We start from the raw sequence: 19,693 nt of genomic DNA on the forward strand, positions 1-19,693 counted from the left end.
AAAAAAATGAAAAGGAATATGTTCCTGAGGGAATCTGCGACTGTTTGCTCAGACAAAATCAGCCATCATTCAAGGTTACACAGTGACTGTGTGGTAGAGAACAGATTGGCAATTACTTGGTTTTAAATTCTGAACTTGAAATTAAAATGAGAAAAAGTTCCATTAAGTGTCTTAAAAACCCCCACTGGTGTGAGTCCGTCTACAGTTGCAAATGAGGGTCTTTAGCTGTGCCAAGTGGGCTCTCCAGGGAGCAGGTGCTGAGATGGGGAAGGGGTGGAAAAGGCTTCTGGAGGAGTAAAAGGTGAAGACAAAGGGGAGGCAAGCCAGCTTGGGCAGGGGGAGCCCTCCAACCCAGGCCAACTTGACAAAGGCTTTGCCAAAATCAGAGATGCTCAAAGCACAGCTTACATGGTAAAGAGCCCTTTATCTGGCGAAAAGATCTAGCTCTTGTACAGGGCTTGCCTCAGGCATTGCTGGGGACTTCCCTGGGAAGAGCAGAACCCCTCCATACCCCCCTCCAAAAACAAAAACCAAAAAACACCAAAAGAACAAAAAAACCTACAGCAGATCCTGAAGGAGGTATAAGCTGGAGGCTATCAGTCAACCTATGCTGCTCCCAGCTGGTGGGAAGGCGGAGGTAGAGAGGGATACCAGTGCCCTGTGCTGGGTGAGCCTCCCCTCACTCTCAAACCCCTCAAATCTCACCCATTTCCCTGACCAGCATCTTCTCCCTTACCCTAAAAGTCTAGTTTCTTCTCACTTTTTAAAAAATTTTTGTTTAATGTTTATTCGAGGGACAAAGAGCTTGTGGGAGAAGGGCAGAAAGAGAGACACACACAGAATCTAAAGCAGGCTGCAGGCTCCCGAGCTGTCAGCACAGAGCCCCACGCAGGGCTCAAACCCACAAACCATGAGATCACGACCTGACCTGAAGTTGGATGCTCAACCGACTTAGCCGCCCAGGCGCCACTCTTCTCACATTTTTATCCACAGAGCAGTTAGTACGATAAAAATAATTCTTCTTTCCTGGTGAGAGGAGTCAACTTTTATATTCAAAGAGTCCTACCTACTACCTGGTCTTTCCCCTGGCTATAAATATGAAATATAAAGCTGCTCCCTTAATATGAGAAAGTGGTTGTGGCAAATTCTTGCTCTAAATGGGACTTTCTCCTTTATTTTTTTTAAATGTTTGTTTTTGAGAGAGAGGCAGGGGAGGGGCAGGGAGGGAGGGAGACAGAGAATCCGAAACAGGCTCCAGGCTCTGAGCTGTTAGCACAGAGCCCGATGCGGGACTTCAACTCACAAATTGTGAGATCATGACTTGAGCCAAAGTCAGATGCTCAACTGACTGAGCCACCCAAGCACCCCAGGATTTTGTCCTTCTTCTATTATTATTATTTTTACCAGTTATTTATTCTTGAGAGACAGAAAGAGACAGAGCACAAGGGGGGTGGGAGGGGCAGAGCAAGAGGGAGACACAGAATCTGAAGCAGGCTCCAGGCTCGGAGCTGTCAGCACAGAGCCTGATGCGGGGCTTGAACCCACAAACCACGAGATCATGACATGAGCTCAAGTTGGATACTTAACTGACTGAGCCACCAAGGTGCCCCTCTCCTTTTTATTATAAACACAAACAACTAAGGATGGCAAAAACAGAGAGTGACATTTGGGAGCAAAAGCTGACAGGTTTACTGCCCTGGATACACTCCCCGCCCTTCTGACTTCTTGCCTTCTCAGCTTTGGGGTTTAATGGTTTACCTACACCAGAGACTGATTTAGGGTAGGAGTGGTAGAAGCTGAAGAATCATTTTCTTAAATATTCACAACTAAATCCCTAAAACAGCATTTTGAGGAATCTGACTACATCCCTTGCCTCTACTTGCCATTTGATAAATGTTGATTGTGCTATTTAATTAATTCTGTAGAGAACAGGAATTTTACTCCATAAATTCAAAAGTACAAGAAATAGCATATTCGTGATTTTTTAAAAACCAAATGGGCACCCCTGTGTCTTTCCTGTATTGAAATTTGGGAGTTTTATTGATATGTATCATTTTGAGGGATTATTTTATAGGATAGATTCTTAAACATGGGATTTTTAGGACAGAAGGTCAATATATTTCAAATCTGAACATACAGTTCCATATACTGCCCCACACCCAGAAGTATGAAAGTTCCTGATTATCTACACCCTCACCAGCCTGGAAGTTATCAATCTTTTCAACTTTTGCCAAGCAGATGGGCAAAAATTCAATTTTGTTATTATTTTAATTTGCATTTCCCTGGCTACTGGTAATAGTGAGCAACTTTTTTAAAAGTCTATTTATTGAGAGAGAGAGAGAGAGAGAGAGAGAGAGAGAGAATCCTAGGCAAGTTCTGCACTGCCAGCACAGAGCCTGATGTGGGGTTTAAACCATGAGCCGTGAGATCATGACCTGAGCCGAAATCAAGAATCAGAGGCCCAACCAAATGAGCCCCCCGGGATCCCCCAGGATGGAGCAGCTTGTAACATCTCTACGGCACCTGCACTTCCTTTGGTCCACTGGCTCATTTGTCTTCTTACTGATTTATAAAAGCCTTATGTAAGTAAGGGCTCTTAACTCTCTTTTGTGTAGTATGCGACAAATATTTTCTTTTACCACTTGTCTTTTGACTGTCTATGGGCTAGCAAAGACAGAACCTCCTGCCCCTCAGCTCACAGTCCAAAGGGGGCATCAGATGAAAGATGGATAATAATAACACCACTTGATAAAGTTATATACAGATAATACATCACAATAAATGCCACAGGGGGTACTCCTAATATCTTCAGCAGGCAAAACTTGTTTTCATGTTAAAAAAAATGCTTTTTAATGTGTAATGAACACAAGGTAACTCCATCGATGGCCACTGGCATACTTTGGTCATGAAGTCAGGCATAAAGATCACTACTTTAAGATTTTGCAAGAACTTGACCACTTTTAACCTCATTCAACTTCTACCACTTCTCACATGTCCTCTCTCAACCTGCCACCCCCAAATTCCATTCTTCCTCCAAGTGTTTCTATCCAGTCTTCTATTTTCAAAGTAATGGTATTTGTTAGTTTGTGACAGAGATTTTGGATAGATCTCCAGTGAGTCTTAGACTCTGAATATGCACATCAAAGAAACTGGAGAAGCCTTAGTGTCTTCAAATACTTGACTTTGCAAAGAGAAGTTTCAGACTTAAATATTTTTAAATTGGAGAATCTATTTTCTTGTTTAGTATTCACTTGTTTACCAAATATTAGATTGCATACCTTCTATATGCTTAGGCACTGTTTTAAATAGTGTGGATGTAACATTGTATCCACATGTTCATGGAATTTACATCTTAGTTGGGTGAGAGAGAGACATTAAATGATAAAAATAGGGGCACCTGGGTGGCTCAGTTGGTTAAGTGTCTGACTCTTGCTCTCAGCTCAGGTCATGGTCTCATGGTTCGTGGGATTGAGCCCTGTGTTGGGCTCTGCACTGACAGCATAGAGCCTGCTTGGGATTTTGTCTCTCCTTCTCTCTGTCCCTCCCTTACTCTCTTTCAAAATCAATAAATAAATTTAAAAAATGGTAACATAGGGGCGCCTGGGTGGCTCAGTTGGTTAAGCGTCCGACTTCGTCTCAGGTCACGATCTCGCGGTCCGTGAGTTCGAGCTCCGCGTCGGGCTCTGTGCGGACTGCTCAGAGCCTGGAGCCTGTTTCAGATTCTGTGTCTCCCTCTCTCTCTGACCCTCCCTCGTTCATGCTCTGTCTCTCTCTCTGTCTCAAAAATAAATAAACGTTAAAAAAAATTAAAAAAAAATGGTAACATAAGTTTATGTCAATGGTGATACATACTATAAAGAAGAATAAGACAAGATAAGAAGAGTGGTATGAGTTGAACTGTGTCCCTCCAAAAGATGCTGATCTCCCAGTACCTGTGAATGTGACCTTATTTGCAAATTGGATCTTTGCAGATGATCAAGTCATGATAAGGCCATTAGTGCAGGCCCTAATCCAATAACAAGCGTCGTTTTGAAAGGGGAAATTTGACACAGAGAGACATGTACACAGGGGGAACACGGCGTGAAGATGAAGGCACAGATCTGGATTATGCTTCTACAAGCCAAGGAACATCAAAGATTGCCAGCAAACCACCAGAAGCTAGGAGTGGGACATGGAATAGGTTCTCCCTCATGGTCTTCAGAAGAAACTGACTCTGGGGTACCTGGGTGGCTCAGTCAGGTAAGTGACTGACTTTAGCACAGGTCATGATCTTGCAGTCCATGAGTTCGAGCCCCATGTCAGGCTCTGTGTTGACAGCTCAGAGCCTGGAGCCTGCTTCGGATTTTGTGTCTCCCTCTCTCTCTGCCCCTCCCTGGTTCATGCTCTGTCTCTCTCTCTCTCTCTAAAAAATAAATAAACATTTTTAAAAAATTAAAAAAAAAAAGAACTGACTCTATCAACACTTTAAACTCAGACTTGTAGCTTCCAGAACTGTGACGCAATAAATTTCTATTGTGTAAAACTTTTAGATTGTATTTTGTTATGACTGCCCTAGGAAACTAATACCAAGAGGGATATTCAGATTTTAGATGGGGTGATGAGGGAAGTTTCCATATGAAAAGAGAACAGAATACAGTCAAGAAGATAACTGGGAGAAGCATAGACCAGACAGAGGGAAGAACAGGTGCAAATACTCTCTGGTGGGAGCACATGAGTGGCAAGTGTAAGGATCACCAAGGTCAGGTTTCCTGATGCATTGTGAGCAAAGGGAAGGAAAGGGGGCGGTTAGAGATAAGGTCAGACCACATAGGGACCAACTGGCCATGTGTGGACAGTCGTCTTCTTCCCTGGGAAAGAAGAGAAGCCATTAGAGGGCTGTGGGCAGAAAAATGCCATCATCATTGTCAAAAGCAGCACATTGAGTTTTCTGTTAAGGAGAAAACAAATTCCAAGTTCCTGATTTATGGTTTCGCTTATGCATCTGTTTTAGCCAGGACTCCTGGGGTTGCAAGTGACACAGAATCAACTCAAACTCTCCTAAGCAATGGAGGGAAGTTATTAGCTCATATAACCAAAAAGCTCATGAGTAATTTAGGCAGAGCTGTGGATAAAACCTGTATCATCAATAATCAATTATTATTATGTGGCAAAAGAACCGCTAGAGGCTCTAGACTTTCATGCTTCTTAGTATTAGAAATCTCAGGAGAGATTCTTTCTCTCCTACCATTCAAACAACCCCTCAAAGAGTGCCGTTGGCTTCCTTGGGTCATGAGCCTTGTCCTACAATAATCAGTGGTGGTTTCTAGAGATAGTTCTCTGACTAGCCTAAATCACATGTCCACTTCTGTGGCAAGGAAGCAGACTCACAGATTGTACTATCTAGGTAGATGAGGTACATTTACCAAAAGAAAGAGTTATGTCAGGGCCACAAAGTTGTACAGCTTCAGAACTCTTATTCCTGTTCGAGTCTGTATGAATGGGATTCACTGCAGCATACAATCCCTGAGAGAGCATACATGGTGGTCCCTGGTTCTCTAACCTAAGGAATGGGGAAAGGAAGCTGTACATGCAAAAATAACAGGCGTCCCCTGTTAGATGTAGAAGGCAGAAGTCATGAGCATCCACTGATGTAGTCCATACAGGTCAACATTCCAGGAAGAGAGCAGGATGGAGAGGAGAAAGAACAGATCTGACTGGAAAAGTCAAAAGATATTTTGCCAGAAGTCTCTACAGGATTTCTACCAACCTCCAGGTATTTAGCTGGTATTGTGCTACCTAGATTGATCCCGTTCTTCTTGACCATATTTCATAATTCATAGATGCTGGATATGTATTAAAATATGCCAAAGTACCCATCTGCTGATTCATGGGATACCCTGACAACTAGACAAGTTGTGTCAATTCCTGCTTTTCTAGTTTCAGAGTTATTTGCTGCTTTATTCCCCCTCCCCAGTCAACTCCCAAAAATGTACAGTCCAATTATACATACTTGGAACAACTCCCTAATTAAGTAATGAGATCCTTAAAGAAAGGCACTTTTGTCATACTGCTATCACCTCTACTACTCATCTTGGTTTTTAAAAATCTAGAAATTTTGAAATACGAAAAACACCATGGAGAAAAAGATAATGTGTATCCATATATCCACCACCCTGATTTAGAAAATGTTAATATTTTTGGGCATCTGGGTGGCTCAGTCAGCTGGGTGTCCGACTTTGGCTCAGGTCATGATCTTGCGGTCGGTGGGTTCGAGCCCCGTGTTGGGCTCTGTGCTGGTGGCTCGGAGCCTGGAGCCTGCTTCACATTCTGTGTTTCCCTCTCTCTCTGCTCCTCTCCTTCTCGCACTCTGTCTCTGTCTCTCAAAAATGAATAAATGTCAAAAAAAAATTAAATAATTTAATATTGTGACATTTGTTAAATAAAATATCACAGATAGAGTGTAAGCCTTCTTGTCACTTCTCATTACCTCCTACTCATTCATTCATTAATGCCGTCATTCATTACTTTCATTTTAAAAAGATTTATTGAGGGTGCCTGGGTGGCCCAGATGGTTGAGCATCTGACTCCAGCTCATAGGTCAGGTCATAGTCTCACGGTTTGTGAGTTCAAGTCTCACATCGGGCTTGCTGCTGTCAGCGTGGAGCCTGCTTTGGATCCTCTGTCCACCCACCCCGCACCTCTTCCACTCTCACTCTCTCTCTCAAAAATAAACATTTTAAAAAAGAAAATAAATAAAATAAAAAGATTTATTGAACAACTATATACTATGTTATCACACCATGGGATAAAAACAAATAAGATTGAGACTTACTTCCTTTCCTCAAGGTTCTCCCAATCTAGTAATGATATCCCCCAAATGATTGATAGTCTATTTTTAGTAGGTAGGTGTGAACATATAAAAGGGGGATGGACTAAAGAAATGACAGCTTCTGCATTGAAAAATTGACAATATAAGACCACAGTGGAAACCAAAGAGTGAGATGGATAAAATTCCAATTGCATTAACATAGTGACCACTTTGCCTCTTGTTTCTGATAGAATTGTATGGTAAATGCCCTTTTAGCAAATGAAAAACCTGCCACCAAATAGTTATTTGACACTGGTCAATTTTTATTACAGTTTTTGGTGCCTAGTCCATACTGAGCATAGAGACAGTATTAAAAGCTCAAAAAAAAAAAAAATCAATAGATAACTTTCAGGCCTAAAATTGTATAATTTTATAAATTTTAAAAATTGTAATTGAGGAGAAAGAACTAAATACACTACACTGAAAAGCATAATACATTCAAATTCTTCTTATTCATAATTGACAATAAGTTCTCTAAAATCAGGTAACTGTAAGGCTTGCCTATTAAATGAGTAGTGGAAACTTTTCACAAGGGAAACTACTCTTTCAAGCTTGAATTTCTTCATATTCTGCCATTCTGCTGGGTCTGGTTTGCCTGGGTCTGCAATCGGGAAGACTGCAAGCCTATGTAGTGTCTTGGTGCAAATTAGGAAGTACCCCTTCTGGGCTCAGACAGCCCTGCCAGCTAGTGCCTCTGTGTGAAAAACTAGGCTCCCTTTCCGCAGAGACAGCCCCAAAGCAGCCCACACCAGCCCCACTCACCACCTTGGCCCAGCATGTTTGTGCACTGCACACTTTGTACAACCAGGTGCCTTGTTTCCAGTGCCAAAAGACATGGCTTTCAGCACACTACACCAAACACCTCCCAAGGCCGGGCACTTGGCCAGGCACTGGAAATAAAAGGGGGAGTAAGACAGAGTCTACCTTTGGTGTCTGGGAAGAGGACCAAATAAACAGATCACCACAATAAGACCTAGTACAGTGATCAAGGAGAAACATAAACAGGATCACAAATGAAGGAACCACTCATTCTTCTTGGATGGGGCTGTGGTCAAGGAAAACTCAGAAAGGAAGAGGCTTCTGTATTGGGGTTCATAGAATGAGTAGACGTTCATGAGGTGGGAAAAGAGCATTAGAACACTGATGACAAGGATAAGATTGAGAGTCTCTCCTGCACCCCTGCTTTCTCAGGAAAGCACAGGGCTGCAGCTTTATCACTTTGACCTAGATTTTGGGTCCCACCATTTTTGTTGGGTTTGTCTATGTCTCTTTTTGTCACTGAAGTGATCCAGACAAGCTTAGCAGTGAGGCTTGTATAAACAGTGTAAAAAACAGTGTTCATTTGCCAGGACTGTCCCTCCACATAGTTCTCTTGGGAGTCTGCAGAGGCAGGAGGTGGCTGGTCAAAGGCCAGGGATTTGGGAACATGGCCAAATGGCCTCCTTGAAGATATAGCACACAAGGACATTCCAGGAAGAGGGAGCAGTATAATACCACAGTATTTTGTTTGCCAGATGGAAATATCCTAGTGACAAACATATTTAATTTGGCTGCAGGTGTGACCCATGATTATGAAATAGAATTGTGGATCAGCTAGAATGTAATTTTTCAAAGACGTAGACTGCTTATTTCCCTAGAAGGATCAGTTACTTTTGCCTAGAAAAGCTGTTCTAAGACCACAGACTACATTTCTAACTCTAATGAACCTTTCCCCCTGTTGGCCTGTGCTACTGGTTGCTAGAAGAATCAGGAGGAAGCATGTGTAGAGCATAGCTCCACAGAAGCCACTGTGACTCTCAGAAAAACAACTAGGTGTGTGTCCTTCTGGCAGGAAGTTAGAGAGGGCTTCTCTGGGTCATTAAGGGAGAGTGGTCATATGCAGTCATCAGACTGATTGTATAGGGTGGGGGCATCAGAGGCCATCACCTTTATTTCTTCCCCTATGGTAGGGACTCTGATGTTGCTGTGATGTACTAAAACGACAGTGTCCCCTGAACCTGTTTGTGGAGTTCAAGGAGGACTAGAAGCTTCACTGAGCACTGTTCTGCACAATAAGGATATCAACAACAAACCTGCTGACTGTGTTTTTACTGATTAGTTCCAAACTAGCTATTCCAGGCCACACACTCATAAACTAGGTTCTCCTTTGATGACCCCTGTGTTGAAATAAAAGGAGGTGGTGAGTTTTGCAGCACCAGCCCTCAGGAACTGCCTGAGAGCCCTCATTGCAACAATCTGATAACAGCAGAGAGCACTGAGAAATACCTCCCCGCCCATGTTTTCGATCCTCCAGTGCTCCAAACATTCTTTCTGAGGCTCTCACTGACTAGGGAATGGAAAACCTTAGCCCATATTAGTACCTACGTAAGAGTCATCAATGAGAACAAGAGACAAACTCAAAAACACTTTGTAAACAAAAGAACATTCCTACTAAGTAGCCAGGCACATTAAAATATGGCATGTTAAAAAAAAATAATAACCAGACCAAGGATATGTTGGCCTGTATTTAAGGACCCTGCAAAAGGGGATCACATGTCAATGAATATCACTGAGAAAGTATCATAAAGACTTCACATTCTTCAGCTTAGGAATGTGAAAAAGATAACCCCATTCCAACAGTTGCATATGCCAAAACTACAGGAACCATCATTTATTTCTCTCCTCTCCACTACTTTTCCCCATCAGTCTGTCAGCAAGTCAATCTCCAAATTATATATTGATCTGTCCATTTCTTTTTATGTCCTCTACCATCATCCCAGTCCAAGCCACAATAATCTCTTGCCCAGACAACCTCAATATCCCACCTACTGGTTTTTCTATACTCACTTTGGCTCCCCTCTACCTCTGATTTCAGTATGGGAACGTCTTTCTGAGCATAAACTAATGGAAGAAATTAAGAAAGTAAGAATTATATATATTTGACAACAAAGAAAGCTTAAAATCTTGAATGTTAAAAAACATCACCACACAAAGCCCTTAGCAGAAGTGAGAGGGTTGGGGCAAAGAAAAAATTTACTTTTTACTATATTATCACTTATTACTATACTTACTATATTATTTCTGTATTATTTAATTCATTCAGTGAGTATGTATTTTAAAACTTCTTTTTTTTTAATGTTTATTCATTTTGAGAGAGAGAGAGAGACAGTGCGAGCAGGGAAGGGGCAGGAAGAGAGGGAGACAGAATCTGAAGTAGGCTCCAGGCTCTGAGCTGTCAGCACAGAGTCCAACGCGGGGCTCAAACCCATGAATGGCGAGATCATGACCTGAGCAGAAGCTGGACGCTCAACCGACTGAGCCACCCAGACACCCCTCAGTGAGTATGTGTTTTAAAATAAAAAAAAAAAATTGACACAAAAACCATATTATAAACAACAAAAAATAAAGTGTTAACGTAGTTGACACAAATATAAGACTTAATAGATTTGAGAGCCTTAATATATAAAAGCTCATACAGATCAAAAAGAAAAACATTAAGACCATCAGCATTAAAATGGGTAAGGAAAAAAAAATTATACTTTGAAATAAACTACTAGGTTTTTAACAAAAAAAACAATGAGTAAGGATGTTGACAATAAATCACTAGAAATCAAATATAAATACGTAGTAAACAAAAAATGTCCTATTTCACTGATGATTAAATAAATGAAAAATAAAAGTGAGATATCACTTTTGACATGTTAACATAGGAAGAGTGTTAAAAAATTTAATAGATCTGGGGCACCTGGGTGGCTCAGTTGGTTGAGCGTCCGACTTCAATTCAGATCACGATCTCATGGTTCATGAGTTCAAGTTCTGCATCTGGCTCAAGTGCTGTCAGTGCAGACCCCACTTGGGATCCTCTGTCCCCACTCTCCCCTGTGCCCCTCCCCTGTCTCTCTCTCTCAAAAACAAATAAAAATAAACAAATTAAATAAAATAAAGTTCACAGCTCTGTATTAAAGTTCTTAAAAAGAATTAATAAATCTATGACTTTCATCCACATTTTGTGGGAAGACATAATTTCTTTGGTAAGAATCGTGACAATGTCAGACGTCTCAAAAGTTCACAGCATTTGACTAGTGATTTTACTTCTAGGAATTTATCACAAGGTAATAATCACAGATATGCACAGAGATTCAACTACAGTGGTTCATCTAAGAATTATTTATAAAATCAAAAATTGGGGAAAACATAAGGATCAAATAACAAGAGCACAGTTAAGTCAATGGTGTTATCAGTAAGATAAGTAATAACATTGTCATCAAAAATGTTTATGAAGGCTCAATATAATAAAAATACCTATTTTTGTAAGTTAGATATAAATTTAACATAACTAAAAAAATAACTTTAGAATTTTTTTAATAGAAAAACTCATCCTAAAATTCAAATGGAAAAATAAATAAGAATGGCCAGGAAAATACTGGCAAGGGAAAAAAAGCAATGAGAAAGAACCAGTATTACCAGATATATATGAAAACATATTTTAAACTTGCAATAGGTAAGAGAGTACAGTGCTAGAATACTAATAGACAAATGGAACAGTATACACAGAAAGCACATACATTAGTTCATTCCATGAAAGAGGAAGCATCTCAAGTCAAAGGGGGAAAAGGTGGACTGATGAATAAATGATGAACTAGATAGAAAGAAAAAAGTTGGATCCATGCTTTGCAACATTTATTTCCTCCAAAACAAACAAACAAAAAGCCAAGAAAGAAAAAAAAACCAGAAGTTAAAAGTATAGAAGTACTAGAAGAAAACAAACAATAATTAAAAAAAATTTAATGGGAAGGTCTTTATAATGATGATTCAAAATCCAGAAGCATTGAAAGTAAGTATTGATAAAGTCTGACTAAATACAAATATATTACAAAATTTCTACATGGGAAGATTTTACAGGAAAAGTCAAAGCCACAACAAACTGGGAAAAAAGTTGTGATCTATGTCCCAGACATAGGACTAATCTCCCTCATGTACACAGAGCTCCTACAAAGCAATACAGAAGGCCTGTAACCTATAGAAAAGTGAGCAAAGCTTATGAAAAGACAGTCTACAGGAAATGATATAAGAGTAATTCTAAAACTATGAAAAAATGCTCATCTTCCCTCTGAATAATAGAAATGTAAATTAAAATTATACTGAAATACTACTTTTTAACTTATCCAATTGGCAAAAATGTCAACACTTTTGAGAGAACTGGGTTCTCTCACATCTAGTAGGAGTGCAAAATGCCATAAACCTTATCAAGGGAACTTAGCAGCATCTATCAAAAACACAATTTTGACCCAGAAATTGTACTTCTGGGAATTTATTTATACATTAGCATACAAAAGTAATGTACAAAGCTAATAATTTCAGTGCCAGTTGTCACAGGAAATGAATAGAAAAAAAAACAAGTGTTTCCCACTAGAAGACCGGTTAAATTAACCAGTATGTACCTATAAAAAATTGGTGAAACTCACTATGACCTTCTATGGAAATACCTATAAGAGAAATTATGCTAATGTCATAATGTGAACAATATACTATCTTTTATATGAAAAGGTGGGGAGAGAGTAGAATCTATGTTCATATTTGTATATATGTATGTAAATAAAGGAAATGACTGTATTAGTATTCATGGCCATATAATGAATTATCCTAAACCTTAATGGGCTAAAACAACTGATATTTAATACCTCAGGGTTTCTGAGGGCCAAGGATCAGGAAGCCGCTTTGCCGGGTGGCTCTGGGGAGCTGTGGCACAGGGTCTCTCATGCAGTTGCAGTGAAGTTGTCAGGGTTGCAGTTCATCCGAAGGGGCTGGAACATCCACTTTTAATTTTCTTTTTTTAATGTTTAATTTTTGAGAGAGAGAGAGAGACAGCGCGCATGAGTGGGGGAGGGGCAGAGAGAGAGAGAGACACACACACACACACACAGAATCTGAAGCAGGTTACAGGCTCCAGGCTCCACACTGTCAGCACAGAACCCATCACTGGGCTTGAACTCACAAACTTCGAGATCGTGCCCTGAGCCAAAGTCGGACGCTTAACCTACTGAGCCACCCAGGTGCCCCAAAACTAAACAGATGCTTCAATACAGAGAACAAACTGGTGGTTGCCAAAGGAGAGGTTGGTGGGGGTAATGGGTGAAATATATAAAGGGGATTAAGAGGTACAAACTTCTGTATAAAATAAATGAATATAGAGATGAAAAGTACAGCACAGGAAATATAATCAGTAATATTGTAATAACGTTGTATGGTGACAGATGACGACTATACTTACCGTGCTGGGCATTGAGTAATGTACAGAGTTGTTGAATCACTATATTGTAGAACTGAACTAATATAACACTGTATGTTAACTGTGCTTAAAAAAAAAAAACAAAAACAAAACCCAACCAGCTCAGCTTCAAGGGGGTGGGGAATAGACCACCTCTGATGAGAGTAGCTGCAAAAAAATCTGTGGCCATATTTAACACAGGAATATATTACTTATTCCAAAAGAATAAAAATGTTCATAAGTAAATCTTAATGATATGGGAAAATGCATGTTATACTGTGATAAGCAGAGAGCAAAACTGTACACAACTTATGATTTATATCTCTACCACCATTGTCTCCTGGCTTCCCTGCTGCCTCCCTGACTACTCTATTTTTAGTATTTTTTCCTGTCTCCACTAGAGATAATGGCTCAACTCAAAATGCTTAAATAGTAAGGAATATGGATTCTTTCACATAACAGAAAGTTAGGAGGAAGGCAGCTCCAATGGCCGAAAATGCATCTACTGCTAATGTCAGCAGGGCTCCAGGGCCAGGTCAGCATTTCAGCTAGATGCTCCACGCTAGTTTCCCTCATGGCTGCATGATGGCTGCTTCAGTCACGAGCATCACATTCAAAACTGACAACATCCAGAGGAAGAAGAGGTATTTGTCTTCCTTGTGTCTCTCTGACCCCTCATCTCTTCATTTTGAAAAATTTTAAATGTACAGAAAAGTTGGGAGTGGTACAATGGCGACCCATATACACTCTACCTAGATTCAACAACTGATGACATTTGCCACACGGCACAATTGCTTAGCCTCCCACCTTCACTCTTTTTCCTGTATCATTTGACAGTAAGTTGCAGACATCATGACACTGTACACCTACATGATTCAGCCTGTATTTCCTAAGAATATATATGTCTCCTAAAGATCCACAACAACAGCATACTTAAGACAAATTAACAGTAACTCCCTAATATCACTTAATATACAGTCTATGTTCAAATTTCCTCATTAGTCCCTAAAATATATTTTATAGCTTATCTTTTTCAAACCAGAATCCAATCAAGTTGCATACACTGCATTTGGTTTTATATTTCTTTGGTCTTTTTTTTTTTTTTTTAAGTTTATTTATTTTTGAGAGAGAGAGAGAGACAGAGAGAGAGAGACAGAGTGCAAGCAGGTTAGGGGCAGAGAGAGGGGGAGACACAGAATCTGAAGCAGGCTCCAGGCTCTCAGCTGTCAGCACAGAGTTCGATGCGGGGCTCGAACCCACAAACAGTGAGATCATGGCCTAGGCTGAAGTCGGACACTTAACTGACTGAGCTGCCCAGGTGCCGTGATATTTCTTTGGTCTTTTTAAATTTAAAACATTCCCCCAATTCATTTCTCATGACATTGTGTTTTTCTTTTGAATTATTCTGATATATTTCCTCATGATGCCATTTATCTTGTTCCTCTTATCTTTATATATCTTGTGAACTTCAAAATTATATTTAGAAGCTTAATTAGATTTCTGTTAAACCTTTTTGGCAATAATATTTCATAAGTGAAATTGTATATTGTACCTTTATTACTGAGGCAAATTTCTCAGAAGCCCCACAGTAGACTTTTTCTTCAGTGTCATTGACCAGAGCAGGGAAACATGCACTGGCCTGGACCAATCACTGGTGATGGGAGTGGAAATACCACGCTTAGGTTCTTTTGTAAGATGTACATCTGTGGGCTGAGGATGGTACCTGGCTCTTCTAAGGGAGGAAGGGGAATACATGTACAAAAAGGGTTCTGCCAGGTGGAGGAAGCAGGAAGCATCCTTTCTCTGACCCCTTCTGTGCATCAGCAAGTTCCGCTGGTGCTACCTTCACCACATGATATTCACCCACTTTTCTCCATCTCCACTGCCACACCTGTCCACGTCCCCAACAACACTGGCCCAGGCTCCAAGCAGAAGCTCCTAACCAGTCCTCCTGCTTCCAGTCTATTCTCCAAATACGCACCAGAGCTGTCTTCTAAAATCTGAGTTTTTGGATTAGGCCAAACCCCTGCTTTAATCCCTCCAGGGCCTTCCTCGTGCACTTAAAATCCTCAATTCTCAACTTGGCCTACAAAAGATCGCAGCACCAAGGTTCCTGCTTACCTCTCCATTTTCACGTGGTCCACCCTCCTGCACATTCGGTAAATGCCAGCTGCAAGGCTTTCACTCTTTGAATGCGCCGGACCCTTTACTGATTCGGGGCTTGTGCACATGCAGTTTTCTTTTGTGGAACACTACCCCCACCTCCATGCACACACACACTCTTCGCCTGGTAGCAGAATGCAGTAGTTGTTACGGGCTCGAATTGTGTTTCCCCCAAATTTATATGTTGAAGTCCTAACGAACCTCCAGTACCTCAGAATGTAACTGTTATTTAGAGATAAAGTTTTCAAAGACACAATTAAAGTAAAATAAGGTCATTAGGGTGGGCCCTAATCCAATGACTGGTGTCCTTATAAAAGATAATATGAGGACACAGATATAGAGGGAAGAGCATGTGAAAACACAGGGAGAAAGTGACCATCTACAAGTCAAGGAGAGAAGCCTCAGAAGAAATCAACCCTGCTGACACTTTGATCTTGGACATCTAGCCTCTAGAATTGTAAGGAAATAAACTTCTGTTATTTAAGCCACCTGGTCTATGGTACTTCATTACAGCTGCCCTAGCAAACTAACACAGCAGGTAAGCAGGTAGACTGGAGCAACCTTCCCAGATGTAAATCCTGACTCTGCCAAATACTAGCTGTGTGATTTTGGGCAACTTACTTAACATTTTCATGTTTTGGTTTCCTTTTCCATAAAATGGGGATGACAACAATAGCACCAACACAGTGGCAGCCATCCAGTCTTCCCTAGACTGAGGGGTTTCCCGGGATACAGGACTTTCAGGGCTAAAACCTGAACAGTCCCCCTGAACTGAGCATGGTTGTTGTGAGACGGAATTAATATGGGCAGCACACTAGAAGAATGCCCAGCACGTGGTAAGCACTCAATAAGTAACAGGTTTGGCACTATTATTATTATTATTATTTATCATATTTCATATCTCTGTTTAACTGCACTTTCTCAGAGATACTTTTCCTGACTCCATAATCTGGATTAGGACTCGCTATTAAATTTTTTCATAGTATAAAGTTCATTTTTTTTTGTTAGTGGTACCCCAATATCCATTCTCCTCATTTTCAGTAATAATAGGACCCGTGATTTCTAACTGGGCACATGGCTGCCTGGAATAAAAACTACTTCCCAGCTTCCCTTGTAGAAAACTAAATTCTGACTAATGCGATATGAGCAGATGTGACACATGTAGATTCTGGCTTGTACCCTTAAAGCAGGAGATTCTTAACCCAAGGAAGTTGTGCACGGAATTCATGGAGTCGGTGAACTGGAATGGGAAAAAAAATTACATCTGTGTTTTCATGAATGGCTAATGGAAATTTAGCATTTGCTTCAATTAGGAATACAGGCAACGAAGCATAAAAGTATTAGCAGTAACTATGATCTTGTCACCAAATGAAATCACAGATGTTTTCATATCACATAATAGTTTTGTAAATATCTAATATATCATGTTCATCACCACTATGAAATTTGAAATTAGACTCACTGCAACTCTTATTAGTTAATGCTTAATGAAGCACATGCATTGCTATATGCCATGGCATAGAAATGACTTCTTTAAAAAAAATTTTTTTTAACATTTATTTATTATTGAGAGACAGAGAGAGTGAGCAGGGGAGGGGTAGAGACAGGGGGGAGACACAGAATCTAAAGTAGGCTCCAGGCTCTGAGCTGTCAGCACAGAGCCCGACGCGGGGCTCGAACTCATGATCTGTGAGATCATGACCTGAGCCAAAGTCAGTCACCTAACCAACTGAGCCACCCAGGCGCCCCAGAAATGACTTCTTATTTATTTAATTTATTTAATTTGAGAGAGAGACAGCAAACGCTTCCTCTCAGAGGGAGAGGGAAAGAGAGAGAGAGAATCTTAGGCAGGTTCCACACTCAGCACGGGGCCTGGCATGGGGTTCGACCCCACAACCTGAGCTGAAATCAAGAGTCAGATGCTCAACCAAATGAGCCCCACTCCCCGCCCCCCCCCCCCCCCCCCCCCCCCCCCCCCCCCGCCAAACCAAATGACTACTCTCTTAAAGAGAAGGGCATCTTGCCCCTTCTGCTTTCACTCTTGCTGCTGGCTGCCATGTGGAACTAACAGTGGGCCATCCTGGACGTACAGGTGAAGGCTCCACTCCTCAGATGGTAGAATGAGCAGACTGCAAGAGCCTGGGGCTCAGCGATCTTGGAATCTCCAGGCAACCTGAGACTGCTTGCACCCAAACTGCCAGAGGACTCAATGTCTACTTTGTCTGCAGCACTGTTATTTTGTGTCTTAATTTGAGCAGCTGAACTCATAACCTCATTAACACAATAGCAGTTATCACATTTTGTAATTATATATTTATTTGTGATGACTTTTTGTGTAAATGTCTTTACTACTAAAGAATAAAGCTCGGGGCGCCTAGGTGGCTCAGTTGATTGGGTGTCCGACTTCGGCTCAGGTCATGATCTCGCGGTCCGTGAGTTCGAGCCCCGCGTCGGGCTCTGTGCTGACAGCTCAGAGCCTGGAGCCTGTTTCAGATTCTGTGTCTCCCTCTCTCTCTGACCCTCCCCCGTTCATGCTCTGTCTCTCTCTGTCTCAAAAATAAACGTTAAAAAAAAAATTAAAAAAAAAAAAAAGAATAAAGCTCTTTGAAGACATGGAACATGTCTATTTGCTTACCCTAGAATCCTGGTTCCTGGTACAGTGTAGGAACATAATAGACTTTCAATAAATGCTTTAGAATGAATGAAATAATAGCATAATAAATGTTTATGACCATGTTTGGCTATTCAAATATTATAGAGGCAATATATAAGAACAAGCAAAAAGCCTATGCACAGAGAAAAGGTTAGATCTAATACCAAAATGTAAACAGTAACTGTTTGAATTATTGGTTTTAGCATGATTTTTCCCCCTACATTTGCCTATATTTTCCATATTTCCTTTAATCATATATATGTATAGCATTAAAGAATATGTGTGTGTGTATAATTAAAGAATATAAAGTATATACATATATATCATTAAAAGAAGTCTAAAATATATAGGCAAATGTGTGTATGTATGTATATATATACTATATATATTATATATATACATAAATATATATATATAGTGTGTGTATGTATGTGTGTGTATATATATATATATATATATATATATATATATATATATATATAATGAAAAACATGTAACAAAACAAAATGGACCAAGAAGTCGGTTGATCCCTGAGGGCCTTGGAGAAGGAGGAGAAAGTGTGTGGAGTATTTTTCTCCTGGGAGATTTAACCAGCTGTGGTCTGGTGTAGACCTTCCCAGACCATTTAGATGCTCAAGGTGTCATGTAAAAGCCAAAATGCCAGACTGACTTTTAACAGAAGGAATGAAACTCACTTCTTGGCAGAGGCCATGAAAAAAATGAGAGGGGGAGAAATATTATGGGACAATAAGGCATAGCTCTTTAAAATATAGCAATCAACCACAGGACAATCTTTATTGAGCTAAAGCTTGGAAAGAAATGTTATTATATTTCATCCATAATTACACAGATGGAACACCTCACCATGGAGAGTCATATATTCAGAAAGGATATAGTGAGCAACTGTCACAGCTAAAGGCCAAGTTAACAAATTGTGCCTCTATGGTTATTTACTTATAAAAGTCAATTTTGGAGTTAAGCACTGAGGTTTTGCCTTGATTGCAATCTTGACTGAATGAAAGTGTATGCCTATTTCAAATATATTCGTTTTGATATCAAGTAATTAGACTAAGGAAATATTTTATGTGCTCATAACTCTAAAAAATTAATTTCAACGGGCACCTGGGTGGCTCAGTTCGTTGAGCGTCTGACTCTTGGTTTTGGCTTAGGTCATGATCTCATGGATTTGTGGGTTTGAACCCTCCATTGGGCTCTGCTCTGACAGCGCAGAGCCTGCTTGAGATTTTCTGTCTCCCTCTCTCTCTGCCCCTCTCCTGCTTGCTCTCTCTCTCTCAAAAGAAACTTAAAAAAAAACATTAATTTCAAGATTAGCAAATAACAGATGTTCTTATAAATGTTAGTTGGTGACAGTGTGTTATCCACAGCATAATTTTAAAAGTCTTTAATTTTTCCTCTACTTCCATTAATTGGAATTCTGCCTTAAAGTTTATGTATCTATAGGCTCATAACACTTTTAGTATGCATGACTTTGATTTGCATTAATTTGTGATTACTAGAAATGGTATTTTTCAATACAGATTGATTGGCCTGGAAGTGAGAAAACTAAATATGTCCATCAGACAGATATGAAACTGGGTAATGGAAATAAAATAGAAGATAAGTTAATAATAGCTAATGGTAGCTGTTAAAGAATAGTTTTTAACAAAACTGTAGAAACATGACTCTCATACAGCTATAAAATGAAGACATGTCAAAAATTTCATTTAAAGAGTGCCTCTTGATCTTAGGGTTGTAAGTTTGAGCCCTATGTTGGGTGTAGAGA

General features: G+C 40.2%; 1 protein-coding gene across 11 annotated transcripts in view; it reads right to left on the reverse strand.

The window, feature by feature from the left end:
* Positions 1–19,693, reverse strand: part of TP53INP1 (tumor protein p53 inducible nuclear protein 1) — a 150,182-nt gene that overhangs the window by 71,515 nt on the left and 58,974 nt on the right. For 6 of the 11 annotated variants that reach the window (XM_042972929.1, XM_042972926.1, XM_042972931.1 and 3 more), the window contains one exon: positions 12,508–12,653. The exons of 4 other annotated variants lie outside the window; for them this stretch is intronic. The gene's annotated coding sequence lies outside the window, so the exon portion shown is untranslated. Of the gene's footprint in view, positions 1–9,673; positions 9,728–12,507; positions 12,654–19,693 lie in introns of all 11 variants that reach the window. One more of the 11 variants, XM_042972927.1, reaches the window with a different exon arrangement.

This window comes from Panthera tigris, chromosome F2, assembly GCF_018350195.1.
Source record: "Panthera tigris isolate Pti1 chromosome F2, P.tigris_Pti1_mat1.1, whole genome shotgun sequence".
NCBI lineage: Eukaryota > Metazoa > Chordata > Mammalia > Carnivora > Felidae > Panthera > Panthera tigris.